General features: G+C 55.3%; 2 long non-coding RNA genes across 2 annotated transcripts; one reads left to right on the forward strand and one right to left on the reverse strand.

The window, feature by feature from the left end:
* The first annotated feature begins 3,417 nt into the window (after positions 1-3,417).
* Positions 3,418-19,375, forward strand: LOC131835576 (uncharacterized). The gene is made up of 5 exons (XR_009355243.1): positions 3,418-3,895; positions 13,617-13,728; positions 17,805-17,937; positions 18,801-19,010; positions 19,196-19,375. It is a non-coding gene; the product is annotated as an uncharacterized LOC131835576 (long non-coding RNA).
* Positions 8,224-9,328, reverse strand: LOC131835577 (uncharacterized). Its single transcript, XR_009355244.1, has 3 exons — positions 9,243-9,328; positions 8,777-8,869; positions 8,224-8,263 (listed from the first exon to the last, which is right to left on the reverse strand). It is a non-coding gene; the product is annotated as an uncharacterized LOC131835577 (long non-coding RNA).
* Positions 19,376-20,228: the final 853 nt, after the last annotated feature.

Below are 20,228 nucleotides of genomic sequence, written 5' to 3' on the forward strand. Positions count from 1 at the left end.
GCCTTGTGGCTGTCGTTTCTCAGAACGTCTGAAGCAGCAGCTGAATCATCTCAGTGAGAGAAATTCTAAGCACGACATGAAACACAGAAGCCGCAGGAAGAGACACGCATGGGACATGGTGAAACTGTAAAACTCTGCAGAAGGTGACATAAACAAAATTAAAAGACAAATGACAGAGAAAACAAAAATATCTGACGAGGAATTAATATCCATAATACAGAGTACCTGTATGAATCATTTAAGAAAAAGAAAAGAAAAGAAAACAAACTGGGTAGAAAAATGAACAGAGACTGTGACAGGCTCTTCTCAGAAGAAGTACAAATGGCCCACAAATATGTGAAAAACGCCCAGTCTCCCCAGTTACAAATATAAATTAGAACAATGAGATGCCATTCTTCTGCCTCTTAAGTTGTCAACACTGGGTAATATCTCAAAATCTGGGGCCAACAGGAGAACGGCCAAACGTTTGACTGGTGAGACTATAGGAGCTGTTTACGGTGAATACTAGGGAGGCCTCACTTTTGAAGACCTTCCCCGTATAGGCTGATGGACCAGAGAGTCTTAATGTGGGATTTTAGCACCTCTTTTTGGAGCTCTAGTACCTTGTTTTTTGAGACCTGTCACATCTTAGCTGTAAGTAACCTTGGTGACCTGTTTGGCATCCCACTTCTGGACCTCAGTCAGGAGAGTGGAACACAGGAAGCTCTGCCCAGGTGGAAGTTCCCACAGTGGGATGTGGCTGGAAGCCCTGTGGCCTCTGCCCACCGGCTCAGTGCTGCGTGGAGCCTGCACCCACCGTGAGGGGCAGGCCTTAGCGGCACACCACCTTCTGGCTTCCGTGTCTGTCACCTGGGGCTTTGGGATCCACACTGAGTGAAGGAGGCTGCCCGAACGGGAGTCCGCTGAGCGCTGTGCCCTATTCTCTCAAGATATCTTCCAGAGCTGACATTTTCACAGAACCCATCTTCCCAGAAAGCTCTGACTCAAGTAGCCAGAAGAAGCTTGTCTGGGTGAGGAAAGGACACAGGACAAAGTAGCCTGTGGCTGAGGCTGCTGGGACAATGTCCCCGGCACAGGGTCACCTGGGAGTGTTAGCGATGCATGAGGGCATCTGGCAGGAGGTCACATCCTTCCACATGTGGCAGCTTCGACTTGGGGGCACGGGGGGGGGGGGGGGGCTCTGCCCAGAGACATTGGATCATTTCCTGGTTCCAACCTCAGTAGTTCCTTTACTGAGAGGCCTCTTCTGCCCAGATCCTGGAGACCACTATCTCCAGGGGGCAGAGAAGGGTGGTGCAGAGGGAGCCACAGGAGTGGGGTGCTGAGGGGGACAGAGCTGACTCTGACCCTAACTCTAACCCAAAGCCCAACCCCACCTCACAGCGGGAACCTGAGGTCAGCACAGGGTCCAGTGGCAGAGCAGGGCCCCACAGCCACCTCTTTCTAGAAATTCTGGGTTGGAACAGGCTCCGGTCAGTTCATCGGGCCCCAGGAACAGGTACAGAAAATAAAAGTGGCCTCCATTTCAGCCTCCAGCCTTCTCAGATGGCCCTGCTGGAGGGTTGGGGGGCGGGGGTTAGGGGTAGAATGCCCCGGCATCCACGTGGGGTAATCTCAGGACAACAGAAGCACAAGGACTTTTTTTTGTGTGCCCCTGGCAGCCAGAGAGCCAGTGACAGCAAAGCCACCGGGCCCTCCTGGGGCTTCCATGCACAGAAATCACCATGGCACAGAAGGAAGGTGGGAGACGAGTGTACCAGAGTTCCAGCCTAGGACCTTTCGCTGGCCCACCCTCCCGAGGTACAGGAAGGCCTGGGGATGGGGAGCGTGGGAGGGGTCTGGGGCTCTACCGCCTTCCCCACCAGCCCTGTGGAGGACACAGGAAGGATTGGAGTCTGACTCCTCTCCCACCCTGAGGACTTCAACAAGCTGACAGGTCCTTGCTTACTTTTAAGGACAGGGACCCTACTTCTTCACAGAAAGAGAACAGACCTGCAAAACCCACTCTCTGCCAAGGACTGTTCCAGGAATTTTCACATAATTTAATTCATTCCTTTAATCCCTCCCAACAGCCCTGAGAGGCAGGCACATATTAGCCTTTTTTATGCAGAAACCACAATTCAGAGAGGTTATGTAATTGCCCAAATCCACACAGCTAGGAAGTGGTGATAAGTAGGGTAAGGTCCATCCTGGTTTGCCCTGACAAGTCCCTGTCTGTATTTGCCATCCTGGTGTAGTAATCCAGAGCGCTCCCTTGCATTCCTGCAAGTGCTCCCGTTTAGGCAATAGGCTGTAAGGAATCCAGGTCCTGCTTTTTCCCTGGACAATCCAGTCTCCTCTCCCAACCCCATTTTTCCATCCAAAGCCCGAGGGGCCACCTGCCACTACCTGCTGAAACATCAGACCCCTGGGGGCAGGCCCCAGGGATAGGGCTGCAGAATTACCAGCCAGCACAGCTGAGCTGCGGTTTTTCTCCAGAACAGGAGAAGAGGAAGTAGAGGCTGTGGTCCAGGCCCCCTTGCTCTTCTTAAGAAACTGTTTTCCTGTGACTTGGAGCTGCTCCCAGCCCCTAAGGCCCACTGACCCTTGGGTGGGTCTCGTAGGTCTCCAGCTTTGGGCTCCCACCCTGGCAGAGACATCTGGGCAGAGAGACCATGGCCTTGTGAAGGCAGGGTGGAGTCCCCAGGAGCCTCCAGCGGCCACTGCTTCCTCAGTGCAGCTGCTACAGCCCCGACGTGGCCTCATAGATGGTTTGGACAAGCCAGCTGGTGGGACGTGCTCAGGGGAATCCAGCCCTGACCAGACCCTCTCTCGCTGGGAGGCATGGCCTCAGCATCTGCAGCTGGGCAGCACCGCTAGAGCTGCTGCGCCCCTGGCTTTGAGAAAGCTCCTGCTTTCCAGAAAGCACTCATTCTGTTCTTCTCACCCCCAGACTGGCTTTCCTCACCAGACCTGTGTTCTCTGCAGTGGGAGGAGAGGGGAGAGGGAACAAGACCCCACCATGGTTGGGGTGGCTGCTGGGTCCTTATTCTAGTTGTTGGGGGAGGACAGGTTAAGAAGTAGACAGAAGTCCAGACTTGAGGCCACAGAACCCTGGAGAGGGGAGGCATCCCTCAAGCAGGATGGGGACCTGAGGCTGGGTTTCTTGGTGTCCTCCCAGCTTCCACCATCCCACCGAAGGTTCGGTGACCTCTGGCGACCATTGGTGACTTGGATGACCCCTAGGGCTACGCAGGATGCTGGAGTTCACCCCACTGGGCCTCCATCCCTTTGGGTCCCACACAGGGCCTGGCATACACACAGGCCACAGGCGTCAGCTTGTCCTGGCCCATGTCCCCAGTTCCTGCCAGGAGCCTTGAGGCCCCACGAAGGTCAGACCCTGGCCCTTTGCCCAGCTCTGGGTCAGAGCGGAGCATGCAGGTCCCTGTCTCCTGCAGAGAGAACTCCCTCCATGGGGCAGAAGCCAGAGCAGCGAACCCTGGAGTGGAAGGCAGGGCGGTGAGCTGGGAACCCTGACCCAGCTGACCTTCGCGGATTTAGAAAGGGTCTGAAGAGCAGCCATGAGACTGAATCCCAGCCAGGAAGGAAGTGCGTCTCGGAAACCGAGCCCTCCGGCTGGAGTGCTGCCCATACCCAGCACCCTTGGGCCTCCCCGGCGAGGGGCCTCGCGCCTCTCGTGACCCTCGGGAGGCTGTAACCCTTCTAACCTCAAGACAGAAGCGTGAACGCCTGCGGCGGCTGTGGTTTAACAGTTAGTGCCAGAGAGAAGTCGCCCACGCGAGCCCTGCTGCGACTCACTGTCTGCACGTGCACCACGAGCATGGGGACCGCAGTCCCTCTGCCACCGCCAGCTCCTCGGCATCCAGCCAAAGCCACCCAGCGCCTGCCACGCTAGGTGAGTGACCTTTACGTGCTCCTTGGCTTCTCTGAGCCTCTGTTTCTCATCCGCACAATAAAGGAAACCCCGGGTCCCTGTGTGCCACGGTGGCAATGGGCTCTGCTGTGGTCCCCTACTCCGCAAACCCGTGCTGCCCGGATCCCGAGACTCTGGCATGGCCCCAGCCGTCGGCAAACTTAAGTCACCGAGGGAGACAAAGTCCCTCATGCCCCAGGAGGAGGAGAACAGAGCAGTACGTGGGGTGCCGGGGGAGCCCCCAGGGAGGCCTAGTCCAGTTTTGGGGGCACGAGAAGGGAATTTGAAGCCCTGAAAAATGAGGAAGAGTTTAGAACAAGAGGAGGAGACCCCAGGCCAAAGGGAACTGTGGGTGAGGGCTGGAGGTGTGACAGAGCATGGCGGGTTGGGGGCCTCCCCAGGGTTCAGGACAGGCCAGGGGAGGTAGAGACACCAGTACACACAATCCCAGCCAAGGAGCGTGCGTGGTCTTGAGCCCAGGCAAGGTGCTGAAGCAGGAGAGAGCAATGATCTGATGTGAGTGTTAGAAAAATGACTCTGACCACAAGGTCAGGAAAGACCAGAGCAGGTGAGCTGGACGCCCACAGACAGGCAGTAGGCCTTTGCTCGTACAGGGGGAGACCGTGGCAACTTTCAGGGTCACAGGTGACAGGAGCAGACCGATCCCACCAGCCAAGGCGGGGAAATGGGCAGGGGCTATTGACATGCTCTGATGACACGCCAGAGAGATGGCCGCATGTGTGCGTGATTCTAGCAGTCCCTACTGCTCCCCAGCAGGAGGTCACTGTTGCCTGGAGGGTGCACTTGGGGCCCCTGGGCTTGGGATCTCCCCTGCTGTGCGGGGTGTGAGGGATGTGCGTGCGCCTGTGTCCTCTCTGTTGCCCACGCCGCCTCCCACAAACTTGGCGAGTGTTCCCTCAAAGGCCACACACACCCCTGCACAAAAAAAAATGTAGCTCTGTGCTAAGATATGTTTTATGGAAGAGCATGTGGTGAACGCACTGCACTGCTCATGGGCCCGGGGAGTCAGCCACAGCGCTTGCTGGGGAGCATGAGGTGTCCGCACCTCCCTGTGAGTCCCTGCTGTCCCGCCGCCCGCCCCGGAACACCAGGCCCCAGGGGGAGGGCTCGGTGGCCATACAGCTTGTAAACGTCAGCTTTCCTTTTCTTAAAAGCAGGCTACAAGAACAGCACGGCTACTAGAGAGAGAGAGAGAGGGAGAGAGTGTGTGTGTGTGTGTGTGAAGGTTGCTGACCAAAACAGTAAAAGTGGCAGGACTGTGGTCACTTTTACTTTGCTGAACTGATTGACTTACAACAAGCTCTGTATCATTTTTATCATCAAACAAAGCAAGGACACAGCCACTCAGCCACCTTGGGTTTAGCTTTGCTCCGGAAGGGCTGTGGGGTAGGAACGAGCAGTGGGGCCACGGGCTGCCACCCCCTCCCAGGGCACCACCGGGCCAGCTGGCACCAGTGGGGTTGGACTTGGACCGGGGGGAGGCTGAATAGCTGCCTAGCCCTCAGGCCAGGGGTCCCAGGGCTCCTCCAGCCCCACTGGCTCTCTTTTCCTCACCTTCTGGGAAGGGTGAGAGGATCACAGGGCCATCCCGGGAACCCGCTTCTGAGAAGAAAGTGACCCTTCTCCCCGCGATTGCCCTCCTCACTTCAAGTGGACAAGCACCCTGGGCTGGGTCACCTGCTTAGGGGACCTTAGGGAGCCCAGCAGGAACTCCCACTTGAGGAGCAGGTGTTGCACAGGGGGAGTTGGAGGGGGAACCCCAGCCAGCCTGCAAGGACCCCCATCCCATAAGTCCCACCATTCCCTCCACAGTCCTTGCCTTAGCTTTGTGCTTTGCCCCCAGACTGGGGTTATGGCAGGAGAACTTGGCACACAGCAGGTGCCTAATAACGTTTGTTGGGTGGGGGATGGGTGGGTGACAGGTAGACAGTTGGATGGGTGGATGAAGAGGGCCACTGTACAGGCATCTGCCCAGACCGCCCTCTTCATGGGAGGATGAGGTAGGACGCTGGGGACAGGGGCTTCGGGTCTGCCGAACCGTAGAATCCCACAGCCCAGGTGGCAGGCCCGTCCCTCCAGGCTTCTTCCCTCAGCGCTCTTGCCAGCTTCACGAAGACGAGTGCAAGTTGCCCTTCAGTTGGCCTTGTTCACTGAGGTCCACTGTCGTGTGTATTCGTGGATGTTTCTGGGTATCCGAGAGCGAGCGGATTTCCCCGTTTACTGATCTGGAGATGCTTCCTCTGCCGTGTGGGAAGATTCAGACCATCACCGACCTCTGTTTCCAGCTCCCTAGTCTCTGCGACGTGTCTGGAGTCGTGACGTGTGGGGAAGGTTCTGGGGAGGGGTGGGAATTCAAACTTGAGTCCTTCCCGCCTGTGTAGGGCTCCACGGGGCAGCAGAGAAGGCAGAGGCCTAGGGTGGTGGCTCCCGGCTCCGGCATCGCTTCGGGCTGGTGCAAAGCGCTTCCGCTTCAGAAGATCGGGGCGGGGCCCGAAGGTCTGCAGTCCTGACGAGCGCCCCCGTGACACTGTGACACTGATGCCGCCAGCCTCCCCCCAAACCCACTTTTTGAGATCCCCTGGCCTCAGGTAGAGGAGAGGGTCAGTCCCCAGGGTGGATATAAACCTGGCTGCTGCGAATTTGAGTTCTGGGCCTTGGCCAGGGCCTTCTCCTCTTTCACCCTTGCTTTCTGGCGATGACAAAGCTCCCTCCATCTACGCTGCTGAGCGAGGCTGTCAGGTGGGGCAGAACCGTCCGGAGGGGATTTAAGAAGGTGACAGCGGGTCAGCCTTGCTCGGGGGAGCCCTTTGCAGGGGTCACAAGAGAGCCAGGCTCTGCAGCCCCTTCCAGCACCGAAGTGCCCCTTCACCTGTGGCTCCACAGCCGGGAAGCCGCCGCAGACCTGCCATTCCCAGTAGGTGCTATGCAGAGCGCACCAGGGGCAAAGGAAACCCCCTCGGAAACGGTGGGAACGAGTGTAAGCTGACATTTCCCAGGCCTTGCCAGCCTTTGGGGTCAACTGGGATCACATTACCGGCCAAGTTTGCCTGAGAGTGGAGTTCTGTCTCCCTGCCACGCTACTTCGTGATACAGTCCATCGGGGACTCTCAGACAAGAGGGCCGGGGCGCCAGTGTGTTACAGAGGCTTTCCAGAAACGCCATTTCAGTGTTTACTTGGCGCCGGCTCTCTTTGCCCAGACCCAAGAGGATCCAACAGAGCTGGGGACAGAGTTGTCTCAGAACAGAGCACGGCCGGCCTCCCCTGGCTGTGTACATCCCCAGCTCACAGGAAGGACGACTTGTCACAGCTTCCTGGGTCAGAGGAGTTGAGGTCAAAGGCCGCCGGTTGGGTCAATATATTGCACAACCTCGAGTAACTTAACTGAACTTTCCTTTGCCTCCGAGAGATCAGAAGAGCGTGACCTAGTGGTATTGGTGGTTAGGGAGATGCAACAACACGTGAGCGCGTGTACCCCGGTGCCTGGCCCTCGCTGGGTGTGGGGGGTTCTCATTCCACCAAAGACCTCCTCTATCTACTTGTATGTGGCCTCTCTGTGCCAGAGTTGACTGGTGACTTATGTGGACCTCATTCCCAATCAGTGGGGTTAGCCATTCTCAGCCTAATCCTCTCATAAAATTGTTCTCTCCCAGAGATGCCTGCTTCAGGCATGGCCACCCCCAGCCATCCAAGCATCATAAGCATCCAGATTCTGGGGTTCTAAAGATTGGCAGAGAGCACCCCGTAACGTAGGGGGCCTTCATCTAGACCAGGAGCCCCGGGGAAACCTGAGGAGAGATAGCAGAGGACGTATCAACTCCCAACTTGTAAGTTTTTATTTGGGAGTCTGCGCGGATTCCTGGGAAAGAGGTCCCGACTCTCATTAGGTTGTCCAAGGGGCCAGCACGCCTGACAGTTTAAGAGACCTGATTCAGAGAGGGTGACATCCTCGCCAGGCTGCCTGGACACTACGCCACTCGGGGAACACACAGGGCCTCCCCCAAGCCAACCCCTCAGCCCCGCCTGACCTTCCCTGAGATCCATGCTTTCTCCAAAGTGGGAGGAAAATGGTGACAGCAACACAGCAAAATGGTGAGAGCAAAGGAGGAGTTTGATCCCAGGCAAAAATGTGTGAAGACAGTTGGCTCTGATAACAAGGTGGGCTGTGGCCGTCTCTGGGGGATGGGCCCTGCGGAAGGCGGGCGGGCCTGCTCCCCTCACAGACCCAGCAGCTGCCGTGCTCAGCGGGATGGCTGGGCAGCCGCACCCTCAGACGCGGAGGGGTGTTCGGCGCCTGTGTTCGTCGGCTTCTCCTGGTCTTGCTTCCTCATCTGAAAAATGGAATTTCTTGGGGCAGGAATTGGCAGTGGCTGCCTGGCCCGTCTTCCTCCCAGGGTTGCCGAGAAGAGCCCGGAAGCCCACGAGTGAGGGGTGGAACGTGTTCGGAGTCCGCTGTGGAAGCAGCTGGGGCCTGGGCGCCTGAGTTTGAGGCCAGAGTTGGCACTCCCTCCCCGGGTCCTCCTGTGTCTGGTGGGGCCCAAAGAGTCCCCACCGTGTACTTGCCAGAGCCTGGCGCCAGCTGCAGCCATTGTGATTCACACCCTCCCCGGGACACAGTTGGGGGGCCGCCGTCAGCCCCCCTCTCCCGGTGAAAGCGCTGGGACTGCATGGTAGAAGGGCCGCTGGGAATAGGTGGGGGGCAGGAGAGGAGGGGGAGGGGCAGGATTTAGCAGAGAAAGTCAGAAATGTCCCCCGAGAGAAATTAAATTGCAGCTCTGTGGCGAACAGTGAGATTCCTTTTCCCCATCACCTCACAAAAACTCCAGTGAAATATTTCTTGTTACCTTGTGGAATGGATCTATTTTGGGCTCGGTGGCTCCATTATGGAGCGCCTTGCTTCCTGTGTGCCTTTGCAGGAATTAATCCTCGCCCCAACCCTGCCCCAACCCTGTGGAGAGGGTCCTGTTGTTTTCCTGAGCCAGCTGAGCCGTGGAGGGCCACGGAAGGAGTAAGGGGGTGGTCCAGGGCTTCTCCTTGGGCTGCCCGACGCCAGCAGGCTGGTGGGTGCGGCAGGCACAGAGCCAGGGGCTGTCAGATAGCCAAGATACACCGAGGGGCTCCGTCCGACCACCCTGAGGGTCCTGGCCCAGCCCCTGGTCAGAACACTAAGCTGCACGGCCCAATTAGGGCCCTGACTGCTCTGACACCCCCTTCCCCTTGCAGATAGGGGACTCTCTCAGAAGGGCCTGACCCGAGCCCTCTCCAGCACTAATCCCAGATTCCCTGCCTTTTCCATCGCTGCTTCCTTACCAGGCCCGCTCTACCTGCCGTCTGGCCCCAGGTCCTCACCAGGGCCCTTGGCTTGCGCTGAAAGCACAGCTGTCAGGACAGTGGGGGGGATGTGGTGGGGGCAGGCATGAGAGGAATCGAGGCCACTCCTTCCAGGAGGGCTGGGATTTGCTAGCAGGCCTCCTGGGGCAGCCACCCTCCCCCAAGGAAGGTCATGACCACAGTTCCCCAGGACCAGGGCCATAACCACTTCCTCTCTGCAAGGCCAGGAGATGGGAAGGGGGGCCTCCTCGTCCCGCTGACGAAGACCTTCCTGCCCTCAGAGGTGGGCTACCCTGATCCCCAGGCCCCACATCGGGGGTTGGCATTTCCAGTTCTTCAGACCTGCCTGTCGCGGGCTTGCTGTATGACCTTGGGACAGTCACTTCTGCTTTCTGGGCCTCCGAGGCCTCACCAATGGAGCGAATGATCCAATTTGCCCGCCCACTTAGACATTCCAAAACTGAACCGTTCAGAGCCACGTGATTTCACATAATCTGAGCTGTCTTCCTTTAATGTGACCAAAATGCAAATGACCCCGGGAGGTGACTCAGCAGTTCTCGCCCCCAGGTCTAGACACCCCCACCACAACGGGTGGAGGCAGAGGTCCCACCAGACCCACAGGAGCAGCCTCTTTCGGGGCCTCTGCACAGCAGGACCTGGACACTGGCATTTTTTTGGACACTGTGTAGGAGAGGTACTCAGACCTTGGGGGGCAGAGCGAGGGGACAGATCGGGCTCCCCTATGCCGTACACATGAGTAACGGGACAAATAGTTTATGAAAAGAATGGCCAACAAACCAAGAAGAGTCTCCACAGCCGTGGCCTCTAGGATCCTCCATGGACCCCAGGCTGCCCCGTGGTGGGTCAGGGACACCATCCTAGCTGGGCAGAGCAGGGGTCTGGGTGCAGAGAGCGTAGGGGACAGCAGCAGAGACAAGGCACGTAGCCTCCAGCCAGGCGGCCTCCATAGAGGACTCTGTCCCCACACCCTCGGGCTCCTAAAAAGGGAGCTGAAAACCACTCAGCCCTCACGGCTGTCCTGGAGGGACGCAGGCTGCTTCCCGTGTTACAGCTGCCAGGAGGATGACCGCAGGACGGGCTCAGCGAGCCACAGATGAAGCGAACTTGCCAGACCGCCCTGCCAACTGCCGGGAAGGGGAAGGAAATCACATGAGGGCATGAAAGCTGAAAGGGAGCAGGCACCCAGGATCAAAGGCAGCTTCCCTGAGACCAGCCAGCCCCAGGACAGAGGAAAGTTCTTGAGAATCGAACCCAATATTAGAAGAGCACCAAGAAGAGAGTCAAGAAACCACATCAGGACACCCCGCGGGAGCTTGCAGACAGGAGGACCCAAGTAGCACCACGGCACATCTGAGAAACTGAGTCACAGCATAGCACGCACATCTAAAAAGCAAACCCACAGCATAGAGAGAAAGGTGAAGGAATCACTGTGAACTCAGAGAAGATGGTCATGATGGAACCCAGAGCCTCCAGCCTGAGAGGGGTTGGCTCCCTGAAGTAGATGATCCAACCGCTAAAGCCCAAGAATATTTAGAGACGGAGAGGGCACAAGACGGATTCAGGGTAACTGCCCTTAGGAACATACCGACTTGCGCTGAGTTACTGAACTTTTTTTTTTTTTTTTTTTTTTTTTAGATTTTATTTATTTGTCAGAGAGAGAAAGAGAGCGTGAGCACAGGCAGACAGAATGGCAGGCAGAGGCAGAGGGAGAAGCAGGCTCCCTGCCGAGCAAGGAGCCCGATGTGGGACTCGATCCCCAGACTCTAGGATCATGACCTGAGCCGAAGGCAGCTGTTTAACCAACTGAGCCACCCAGGCGTCCGGAGTTACTGAACTTTAAGGACAGAGAAAACAAGCGTTCAGGCACCCGGGAGGAAAACCCAAGTCATGAACAAGGGGAGAAAAAAATCAATCTGGCCTTTCATTTTTCCCCAGCAACATTCAATCCCAGAAGACAAGGGAGCTTAGTCTTCAAAGTTGTGCGGAAAGGGGGAAACCAAGAATATTGCACCCACTGAGGTGGTTCAGATTTATAGACAACATGGAAAGGATCAGGGAAAACAGCACCCTTGAGCCTTCTTTTGAAAACACACAACTATTCAGCAGTGAAAATCTAGCTGAAAGTTAAAAGGAACCATTTTTTTTTTTTTAAGGGTAAAATCATGACTCTCCTACAATATAAAGTGAACACATGTCAAAAACTTTATTTAACTCGTTAAATAATTAGAACAAGTACACTCAAACAGGCAGCTAAGGGGTCCGGAAATGAATGTGCGTTCGTGAACGAAACTGACGAGCCATGGGGCAGCCGTCCGCAGCATTCCCCTGCACGGAATCTGTCCTCATGTCTCTGAACAAGAACCATTTGCATTGCCCTAAGTTTTCTACAACTTCGACTTGCTCCAAAATGACAAAAGGCACAGGTTCCTAACTACAGGACCTCCTCCCAGCTGTAGGCTGTTTTCAGGGGCAGAGATGCCATTTCAAAGTCTTTCTCCTCTTTTCCTGGTATAACCAGGAGATGACCTCCTGATGCAAAACCCCGGGGACAAAATGTGCTTTTTTAAAAAAGGGGATGGAATCCATTGAAATACAGGACTAAGCTGAGATACTAGGAGAACTGTGGCCGCAGAGCAGAATCGAAGTGTTAGAAACCGTGCCAAAGAGAAAATAGTAGATTTGTAGTCAGGAACAGAGTGAAGACCGGTAAGGCAGGTGATCACCTTTTCATCCCGAGGAAGGAGGGCACCTGCCCAAGTGAAGCATTTCTTGTTTTCCCCCAAGACTCCAGTCTCTTGATGAACTTCATCATCTTTTTTCTTTTTTTTTTTTTTAAGGATTTTATTTTATTTATTTGACAGACAGAGATCACAAGTAGGCAGAGAGACAGGCAGGGAGAGAGGAGGAAGCAGGCTTCCCGCTGAGCAGAGAGCCAGATGTGGGGGCTCAATCCCAGGACCCCGAGATCATGACCTGAACTGAAGGCAGAGGCTTTAAACCACTGAGCCACCCAGGCGCCCTCGTCATTTTTTTTTTCTTAACATGAAACAAGTTCATCATGAACGAATACCTCTGAGAAAAGTAAAAACTTATCTAAGATTCAGCAGTTTTTACAGCAGTGGGTTTTTTCCTGTTAAACTCAAGTAAAATTGCTTTTAGTTTCAAATCCAGCAGGTGTGGTACAATCCCATCTTTTAAAAGTATTTGGACCTATTCACCTGACCATCCACCGGCCCCTCTTTACCCCTCCAAAGTTCTCTGTGTATAGATGACATCCCCCCAGTGTGAAGCCTGGGCAGTGGGCTATATCAAGCAGCCGCTCTGTGCCAGGAAGTTCTAGGTGCTGGGAGGACAGCAGAGAACACACACGACCCTGCCCTCAGGAAGCTGGCTTTCTAATGGGGATGTGCAGGTTGCTGCTTTCTTCGTGCTTTCCTGTATCACTCATTTTGGTTTTTTGAGAATAAGCAAATGTTATTTTTGTAAAAGCGCACGCACATCAGATGATTCTAGACAGCCAGAGTTGAGCACTGCTACCTTTCATTGGAGCCATTGACACTTTAGTATGAATAAGGTTTTCAGGAAGCAATGTGAGGACCCAGGGTCTCTGCAGGTCCCAACCGAGGCAGCTGAATCCTGCGAAGAGCTGAAAAGGGGAGCCACTCCCCAAGGAATTCAGCCTCTCTTGCCTGGAAGAATCCTTGAGCTTGTCTTCCTGTCCCTGGTGTGGGATCCTAAGCCTGTAAGACAGATAAACATTCCTTTTTTTGTAGATTTTATTTATCTGTCAGACACACACACACACACACACACACACACACACACACACCTCAAATGGGGGAGGGGCAGTGGGAAAAACAGGTTCCCCGCTGAGCAAAGAGCCCGATGTGGCACTCCATCCAGGACCCTGGGATCATGACCTGAGCCGAAGGCAGACGCTTAACTGACTGAGTCACCCAGATGTCCTAACAGATGCTCATTCTAGCTGGCACCGGACCCAGGCAGCTGGGGGCTCAGCACAGCCTTGACAAGTGTTTGGGACACACCTGCCGGTCAAGGCTCGCCTCCATTCAGCCTTGGAGGCCCCTGAGCCCCATCTGACTCCATCACCCTCATCTACTCTCACCTCCTCTGAGCGGAGCCCTGACTCTTGCCCTTTTCCACTTGCACCCTCACCGTAGCCCCACTGGCCTAAGCTCCCTTTCCCACACCACTGGGCCTTTGCACATGCTTTCTCCACCACCGGAATCCCTTTCCCAGCCTCCTTCCCTCACCCCAGATCCCAGGTCTCCTCCTCTGGAAGTCTTCCATGACATACTCCCAACCCCACAGGTCAGGCCCCTACCACCAGCTGTGAGCTCCCCAAGGGCCAACGTGGCTCTGCTCATTCCTGCGGCCCAGTGACCTGCGAGGGCCCGGCAACTGGAGGTGGGAAGGTACACGGGTGAGTCTGGCCCTTCACCTCTTACCCACAGGGCCCTTGTCCTCACTTGGCTGTTTCCTCATCTGAAAAATAGGGACACAGTAGAGTTTTCCTCATAGGGTCCTTGAAAGAAATAAAGAACATAGTTTGCATTTTTAAGGTTTTTAAAAGAATGACAAAGAGCGTAAAGAAGGAGGGGGAAGTGAAAAGAAGAATCACCCAAGTCAGTAAGGGAAGGAGAGGACTAAAAAGTTAGCTGGAAAGGAAGTCTAGTTTTTGTGGAGCCAGCTACAAGTCTGTGGGGGCCGTGGGGTCATGCATTCAGGACAGCCGGGGGAGCTCCCTTCTGAGCCCCCCACCACTTCCAGCCCAGATCCCCACGTTCCCCAGAGCCTCGAGACGCCGCCCCCACAGTGTCCGCCAGCTCCCGCAGAGCTGCCCCAGATCACCCAGTCTCTTCACGGAGTGAGTGACTGCGGCGCCGGTGGGGGAGCTGAGGTCACCCGCGCCACTGGCAGGGCCCCGTGAATCTCAGGGCAGGCGAGGGTGAGGGCTGTGGCTGTCAACCGCCATGTCCCCTGATGCGCCTCCTCCCTCAGAAACACCAGCATGAACTCTTCCTCTCGGGGGCACGTCGTCTGCTGTGGGGGTGGCTGGGGAGCCACAGCTCAACGCCCATAACCTTCACACGGAGCATGTGACAGGCAGGGCATGGCTCCGCGGCAGACGACTCTGGGCCCTGCCCCTGCTCTGCAGCCCCATAGTTCCCACTAGGCAAGACTCAAGTCATATCCCCTTTACTGAACACCTGCTTTGCAGGCCAGGTGCTCGTCTCACTGGGGAGGTTATTAAGTCGTCTCCACTGCACAGAGGCGGATACGGAGGCCAACAGTGGTGTGGGGGTCGCTCCAGGCCACACTGCCGGGACTGGCAGGCCCAGCAGGCTCACCGTCGACGATCTTCCTCCTCACTCCTCCAGCCAGGGCCAGAGCGACACCAAGCAGGGGCGCTCTGAAGGACGTGGGGTGCCTGGCTGGGGTGGGGGATGGGCCAGTGCCTGCACAGTGGGGCACAGGAGCTGCCCCTCCTGTGTGAGAACACTCCAGGGAACCTCGTCTTTTTAAGAGCTCCGGGGACTCCACTGAATGGGTGCGCGGGCTCGCTGATCCCCCACTGCTGGACACGCAGGTTACTTCCAGCCGTTTGCTAAGCCAAACAGGGCGCCAAGTTCTGCCTTTGTCCTATGTCCCTCTGCCCTCGTGTAGGAGAAACCCTCCAAGGGCTCTTCAAGGCCCCACGGGTGGGATGCTGGGCCTTACATGAGGAGGGTGTGGGTTCAAGGAGGGCCCCTCACCGGGGATGGACGCAAACACTCCCTCCAGAGCCAGCAGGCTCCCCAGAGTGGATCCCGCAGAGACTGCCCAGGAACCCCACCAGGCAATCTTTTGCAGGGCTTGGCTGGTGGGTTGGTTGTTTGGGGTTTTGTTTTTTGTTTGTTTGTTTGTTTGTTTTGAACCAGAGGCCCATGCTGGGCTCCAGCTCCAGCTGCAGAAGGTACAAAGCTGGGCTGGGCGGGTAGGTGGTCCTGCAAATCCCAACAAGGAAGCAGATCGTGGGGAGCAGAGGGGCTCCCTCAGGGCTTCTCACCGGCCTCAGCAGCAGCATCAGAGATGTGCTAGCTCCTTTGCAGACACAAGGTCAAGGTAACACCAAGTGCAGCAGCCCCCCGTGGATGCCCACATCACCTGACAGCCAAAGCCCCACGCCTTTCATCTCACCCCCCCGCCTCCACCCCTTGCGAGTGGGGCCTGAACACTTAGCCCATCTCGGCAGCTCCTGGTGGTCCGCTGTGACAAGGACACAGGGCACCTGTTCCGCCTGGCCTGCTGCCGAGAGCAAAGCCAGGTCTTGGCCTATGCGTCTCTCTGCCCAGGAGCCTCTTACTGTCTTCCTCTTTTTTTTTTTTTTTTAAGATTTTATTTATTTATTTGACAGAGACAGCGAGAGAGGGAACACAAGCAGAGGGAGTGGGAGAGGGAGAAGCAGGCTTCCCAATGAGAGGGAGAAGCAGGCTTCCCTATGCGGGGCTCCATCCCAGGACCCTAAGATGATGACCTGAGCTGAAGGCAGCCGCTTAACAACTGAGCCACCCAGGCGCCCCTTATTGTTATCCTCTTACGAGGTAGAATCATGACTGTCATTTAAGAATGAACATGTGGTAAAGTTGATGAAACTCCGGGGCGCCTGGGGGGCTCAGTTGTTTAATAAGTGTCCACCTTCGGCTCCAGTTATGATCTCAGGGTCCCAGGGTCCTCGGAGGGAGCCCCATATTGGGCTGCCTGCTCAGCGGGGAGCCTGCTTTTCCTTCTGTCTCTGCAGCTCCCCCTGCTTGTGTGCTCTTTCTCTCTCTCTGTGTGTGTCCCTCTCTCCCTGTGTCAAATAAATAAAATCCTAAAAAAAAAAAAAAAAAAAAAAAAAAAAGTTTATTAAACCCCTAAATCAGTGAGGGAACCAGGCACACAGTCTCACCAGTCCACAAGAGAATCTGAAGAACAGAGGCATTTATTGATCAGGAATGTGCAAATGAAGGCAAAAGCGGGGAGGGGGAGGCCTGCTGGCGTTCTGCAGGACAATTCGGAGTCCGCAGGTCTATAGATAAGAATGGTTTTGCATTACTTATCTACAACTTGCAGAGTTGTAAAATAGCCTGATTAGAATGGAATCAGATCATCCAAGAGGTATCCCTAGAGTCTTAGATAACCAACGCCTCGCTTTTCCAGGGATGCACACGTTTTCCTGCAACCCTGACCTGACCACCCAATGTCCTTCACCTGAAAACTGAGCCCACTTCCTGTCCAGGAGGTGCCCCCACCCCTGGCTCCCATAGCGGGTAGGTGCTGTCCACTGGGGCTCCCCAGGCCCTTGAACTTCTGATCACACTGTCCTGTCTCCCCTGTCAGTCTAACAAGATTCTTAAAGCCAAAGTCGCGTCTTTATGTCCCATCATGCCAGTGCGTAGTCAAGGTGGGGGTGCCTGGGGGGCTCAGTCAGTTAAGCCTGGTCATGATCCCCAGGTCCTGGGATCGAGTCCTGCTTTGGGCTCCTTGCTCAGTGGGGAGTCTGCTTCTCCCTCTCCCCGGCTCCCTGCTCATTCTTTCTCTCTCAAATAAATAAACTCTTTAAAAAAAATAAAAAGAAGGCATGTGACATAGGTGAACGAAATGATTGAACAAAGGAGAAACACAGGGCTCTGGAACTGGGGTGGTCCATGGGCTGCCCCCATAAGACAGCCCAAAACCTGCATGCAGGCTGGCGAAATGTGCAGGCTTCAAGCTTGATCTTAATAAGGGCTCCTCAGAAATAAGGCTCTGAGAGCAAACAAGCTCAGAAATGCTGGGTTAAACACAAACCAGTTGTCTGCTTTTTCCCTTTTAACCGCAGCACTTCCGAGAACCTTTAGTGTATCCACATTCCCAGGGAATGTCTTAGAAGGAGCATGCAGTGTTCCAGTGTTTTTCATGCTTATCTGATAGTGAAGCAACTTTTTAGTTTTTTAGAAGATTTTATTTATTTATTTGGGAGGAAGAGAGAGAACGAGCAGGGGAGTAGGGGCAGAGGGAGACCCAGGCTCCTCGCTGAGCAGGGAGTTGAACCTGGGACTTGATGCCAGGACTCCGGAATCACAACCTTCACTGAAGGCAGACGCTTTACCAGCTGAGCTGCCTAGGTACCCTGGTGAAGTAACTTTTAAAATGAAGGAAAGATGAGGGTTCTAGAGAATTCACATTGAGAAAGACCAGCTTAATCCAACTGCCTGGGCTTCTGCAGTGTCACATAAATTCCTATTGCCTGTGTCCGAGCACCCGTGGCCTTCCATAGGTGACCCGATGTCTCTGCACCTCCATTTCCTCATCTGTAAAATGGGACTAAAAAAAGAACTCACCTCATGGTTGCTGGGAGGGTTCCATGAGCTTCTGCAAGAAAAACCTGCAGCTTGGAGCCCAGTAGAGCGAGTACACAGTAAATGTGAGCCGTGTCACTATAAAAACCCATTTATTGACTTGTCTTTGTACCATCTCGCTTGACCATCACAACAGCTGAGGCCGGATGAGGAAGATAAGGCAGAGAGGACAGAACACTCAGGCCCAAGGGCCTGCAGCTGGCGAGCGGCCAAGGTTCTTGGACCAGGCACGAGGCTGAAGAACGAGCTAGCCAAGGGCTTGGCATGAAGTAGGTGCTTAGTAAAGACAGGTTTCTTCTGTACCGCCCTCCTTCCTCCTTCCTGTCCAGAAGTCATGCTGGGCCCCAGTTGGAAGGTCACCTCTGGCCAGGCTTGTGGTGGGAGGGACAGTGCCTCAGGCCAAGGGCTCGCAGGCCCTCGACAAGACCGGCTCCAGGCCCAGCCTGGCCTTCTCCCCCACCAGCTGAGCTTCTCCCTACCCTTCCCCTCCATGCCAGGCCTCCTCGCTCTGCATACCCCCCCCCCAGTTGTCTGGAGACTTGAGACCCCAGGGGCCCCTTCCTTCTCCTCAGCCACCCTGCTGACAAAACAAAGAAGGGACTTAAAATGGGCCTCAATTCGCTGAAGGAAGCTCGGGCTCTGGGGTTTGAGTGGAGCTTCCAGGCCACCTGGGGCTGTCCACAGGCATAACCCAGGCCCACACAGAGCCCAGGCCCACACAGAGCCCCGCCCCAGGCTTGGCCAAAAATGTTGCCCAAGCTAAAGGCTTGCTCAGAGAAATGACTCAGCTGGAGCGCTCAGATGCAATTTCCACGTTTTACGAACTAAAGGTGTTTTCATAACAGCTGGGGATGATGAGCCAGCAGCAGACTGTAAACAGAGCAATGATCTGGTCGAAAACACCCAGGTCTGAGCCCCCACCCATGAGCAGAGGCCCGGAGGCCAGAGGCCATCAGCTTTTCCACCGAGATGCTTCCATCACGCCCAGGTGAAGCCCAGGGATCCTTGCTCCATCCCGGCAAATAGCACAGGCTCCCAAAATACCATGGAGATGCACCCAGGCCATGTGTAACCGAGCAGGGAGGCAGGTGACAAAGCCAACCCCACAGAGCCTGCTTCTGTCCTTCCCCAGGCCTCCCGTGGGACTGGAAGACTTCCAAGAACCAGGGTCCTGGGACCAAAAGCCTGGAAGGCCTGGCCCTGAGCCAGCATTTGTGGGGGAGGGACCAGTACCCGGGCAAGGAAGATGTCTCTCTCCTCCCGCAGCAATGACAGCTCTGCTTGGGGGGCCTACTGCAGTTGCCCAGGAGGGCAGTCCTTCAGCCTCCTGGAGGATGCAAAGGTCAGTGAGATGGGACCACCCTTATCCCCACCCCTCCCGCCTTCCCTCAGTCACTTATCAGGACTCTCTCTCGAGGGCCTACCTGTCAGCTTCACCCCAGGCCTTCCCAGCCCAGCAAATGGCACTGCCAGCCTCTGCCTGAAATCCAAGGAGTCCCCCTCCGTCCTAATTTTTCTGATTCACAGCAAATCCTGTCGGCCTTCTCTCCACTGCGCAGCTGACCTCAGCCCACTTCCCAGCCCTGCCCCCCTCCAGCCACTGGCTTGGCTCCCACAGCAGCCACGCTCCACTCCTCAGGGGGACGTGGTCACGGCATCTTTCCGACCACACCCTCTCCTGCCTGCGCATCCTCCCCTGGATCCTACCGCAGAGCAAAGCTTTTTATTTTTTTTATTTTTTTTATTTAAAGATTTTATTTATTTATTTGACATAGAGAGATCACAAGTAGGCAGAGAGGCAGGCATAGAGAGAGAGAGAGGAGGAAGCAGGCTCCCTGCCGAGCAGAGAGCCCGATGCGGGACTTGATCCCAGGACCCTGAGATCATGACCTGAGCCAAAGGCAGCGGTTCAACCCACTGAGCCACCCAGGCGCCCCAGAGCAAAGCTTTTTAAAGAAACGAAGCCCACCAGCTTTGGCTTCAGGCTACGAAGAGATGAAGGGAACCGAAGAAGGGCACAGAAGTACAACTGTGTGTAAAGGAGAACTCGCTACGTGACAGAGAGGCATCACCCACGTGGGGAAGAGAGTTTTACAAATGGCGTCGGGACAAGTGGTCACCCATAGGGAGAGAGTGCAATTAGATCCTACCCAACACCACACGCACAGCTGCGGGTAGATTCAAGGTTTACCTGTGGATAACGAAAGTGCAATACATTTGGAAGAAAATCTAGCAGAATGTTTTTATCACCTCAGGGTAAGGAATGAGTTCTTTTCTTTTCTTTATAAGGTTTTATTTATTTATTTGATAGCACGAGAAAGCACAATCGAGGGAGCTGGAGAGGGAGAGGCAGAAGCAGGCTCCCCCCTGACCAGGAAGCCCGATGTGGGGCTCGATCCCAAGACCCTGGGATCACAACTGGAGTTGACAACAGATACTTCCCCATCTGAGCCACCCAGGCGCCCCATGATTTCTCTTTTTATATAAACTTTTTGTAAGTTACTACATGAATAAGGGAAAGTGCATGTCCTATGTCCAAGGTCGATAAAATTTCCCAAAG

The sequence above is a fragment of the Mustela lutreola genome, chromosome 7 (genome assembly GCF_030435805.1).
Source record: "Mustela lutreola isolate mMusLut2 chromosome 7, mMusLut2.pri, whole genome shotgun sequence".
Lineage (NCBI taxonomy): Eukaryota > Metazoa > Chordata > Mammalia > Carnivora > Mustelidae > Mustela > Mustela lutreola.